Source organism: Aquila chrysaetos, chromosome 10 (genome assembly GCF_900496995.4).
Source record: "Aquila chrysaetos chrysaetos chromosome 10, bAquChr1.4, whole genome shotgun sequence".
In the NCBI taxonomy this organism is placed as follows: domain Eukaryota; kingdom Metazoa; phylum Chordata; class Aves; order Accipitriformes; family Accipitridae; genus Aquila; species Aquila chrysaetos.
Window position 1 is genome coordinate 36893494 of NC_044013.1, and position 3193 is coordinate 36896686.

The window sequence follows — 3193 nt, forward strand, 5'->3', positions numbered from 1 at the left end:
GTTTCTGTTCCATTAGTTCCAGGCCTCTTTGTAATTTTTTCCACTTACCTGTACATACATCTCCCTGTAATCCTCCCTGAGGAATAGAAATTGTTGAAGAATCACAATGAAGTTGGTTTGTGTTGCCCGGGCAAAGAGGAGACCAGTCTAGATGGACACGTTTGGATATTTCTGTCTCAAATTTATCCATGGTGTCTGCAGGGGACGTTGCAGTCATGCAATGCATCTGTTCTCACAACCCTCTTGTGGTGGCAGAGAAATGTTATTAGCTCAGCTTCTTCAATAGAGAGCTAGGGGACAAAAAGACCAGGCATAGCAATTTGTTTAGGAGTCAAAATATTCAGCAGGATTTTTCCAGAGTGTAAAAGCAGGTTAGAGATCTTTTCCTTGGGGAGACCCAGAGAAGAATTCGCTACACATTGTAATGTTTCAAGAGCCCTTTTGTAGGTTTGTTATGTGCTTGGGTGTTGGATCAGAGGTACATAGCCATCCACTGAGAGTTTCAGTAGTTCATGATCAGCCTACATGAATTCTGGGCTTAAATCCCTTCCTGTGGTCTGTAATGGAGCAGGGATTTAAGACCAAGACCAGAGTAGTGTCCAAGCCACTGATTCTTCTGTCTATAAAGATCTTCCTGTGGTAAGGGACAGGGCTTTAAAAACCCAAATCACAATGAGTCATAGTAGGTTGATGGTGCAAGTCTGAAGATACTGTGGACCACACACTCCTGTAGTGTCTGTGGAGCTTCAGAGACCTCCACAGATCCCTCCCAAACTAAATTATTTCACCATTTTAAGAAAAGGGTGGATGGGTGGGAAGTACCAGTGATTATGAACTACTCATTTAAGTAGGAGACCAAGATGTGATAATCTGCTAAGACTTCCCTTTTCCTTTCAGTTTGGCAGGGCCCTGTGTCACTCAGCACTAGCCACAAGGAACAATGCCAGATGTTTGCTTCTGGGAGCGAGAGAAAATCTATTCAGATGAGGCCTCTGAAGGTACTGAGCAGGAGCTAGAAGATACAGACAGGGAAACAAGAGGGGAGTGGTACAGATCAAGAAAGCTTATGGGATGAAAAAGAACTGTGAGGTGGCGATGAGGAGATATCCCTTCTTCTGACTCTGTAGGTGTTGGATGTTGGTGTCACATCTCCCTTTCTTGTTCCTTTCCCCTATCAGCTAAGTGCATAAGTGATTTTTGGCCACAGCTAACCTACCTGGAGAGTGAGACACAAGTGCCAAAACAGAAACACAGCAGGAAGTAACAGAGCAAACACAAAGAAGGTTTATGGAGTGGTGATTGAAATGTGCTGTTCTTTAAATGCCAGGAGAATAGATCAGGTTTAGGGCCAGAATAAGGGGAGACTGAGGGTGGGGGGAAGTGTGGAAGAAAGGGAAGTTTTCTGTTGCTGGTTCTTCTTCCACATGTTTAAAGCACAAATGCCACAAAGGTAGGATGAAAGCACTTTGTGTCTCCTGGGGTACTTTGTTAATGGCAGGAGAGTTAGCTCATGGCACTTTGTACTGTCTGTGCTGCAGCTGTTAACCTAAACATAGTGAGGCAATGCTTGCATTACTGCCATTACCTATGAGTGTTACAGAGTTTTGCAGTACTGAGTCAATAACGTGTTGCTGCATCAGCATGGAGAGCAGGGTGCTGAGCAAAATGCCAGCTTTAAAATGCTGTGACAGAAAAGAAATTGTCCATGACAAAACTAGCACTACTGTGCTGTGGGTGCCAGTTAGACAACTGTTTTTTCTCTACCTTTTGAATCAAGCAGCAGCATATTCCATCCAGAAATCACTGCAGAACAATAGTAGGGAATAATGTTTCAAGTGTTTATTTAATCAAATATTTTCACCCTGTGAAAGACACAAGGTTGCTGCATTCTCATTCCCCAAGTAACACTTTTCCTGGTCTTTGTTCTGATTATATTTTTGTAAGGACAGAAGGAAGATAGTGTAAGATTTGTAAGAGGCAGACAGCCATGCCAGTCTCTTTTTCAAGCATTCTGCCCCAGCTAGCTTGGCCTGGGTCACACAGAGGAAAGAGCATGACCTGGGACCATGCAACCCTTTGTCTCAGTGTAAACCAGAGCCAAAGGTGGTTTTGTGATGGGCTGGGATGACCTGTGGGTTGACTTGCTGACCAAGTCCTGCCTAAGACTATGCAAGTTTCAGTGCCAGGTGGTGAAGAGACTTCTTCTGGCCACTTAATGTCCCTGCCAGAAGACAGGCAGGCAGGCAAGCATACTGCTATGAGGAGAGCAGTGATAGCTGGAGGTATGGCATGTGTTGCAGATGCAGTACCAGGTGCACTTTGCACACACCCACAAGCCTCCCTCAGCACGTTGTGTAGCCTGCTCTGGCACTGCTGGATTCAGCCTTGTGCTGCGTAGAATCATAGAATAATTTAGATTGGAAAAGACCCTCAAGATCATCGAGTCCAACTGTAAACCTAACACTGCCAAGTCCATCAATAAACCATGTCCCTAAGCGCCACGTCTACACATCTTTCAAATACCTCCAGGGATGGTGACTCAACCGCTTCTCTGGGCAGCCTGTTCCAATGCTTGACAACCGTTTCAGTGAAGAAATTTTTCCTAATATCCAATCTAAACCTTCCCTGGTGCAACTTGAGGCCATTTCCTCTTGCCCTATCACTTGTTACTAGGGGAAAAGAGACCGACCCCCACATCACTACAACCTCCTTTCAGGTAGTTGTAGGGAGCAATAAGGTCTCCCCTCAGCCTCCTTTTCTCTAGACTTAACAACCCCAGTTCCCTCAGCCTCTCCTCCTAAGACTTGTGCTCTAGTCCCTTCACAAGCTTCATTGTTCTTCTTTGGATGTGCTCCAGAAACTCAGTGTCTTTCTTGTAGTGAGGGGCCCAAAACTGAACACAGTATTTGAGGTGCGGCCTCACCAGTGCCAAGTACAAAGGGACAATCACTTTCCCTAGTCCATCACCCTCCCCTCCAAGAGACACATTTTCAGGTCTCTTGCTGTAGACAGACACTCTTGCTGCTCTCTACCTACCAGTCCCCCCAGAGCTTGAACACCCCATAACACAGCTCCACTGCCAGGGAGGGGAGAGCCCCTCTTCTTTCACACCAGTGAACATTTCCCCAAGCCTCATGAGGGCTAAGGAAGCCGATCTCAATCTTGCCCCAAGAAGAAAGGTGCAAGACTGGAG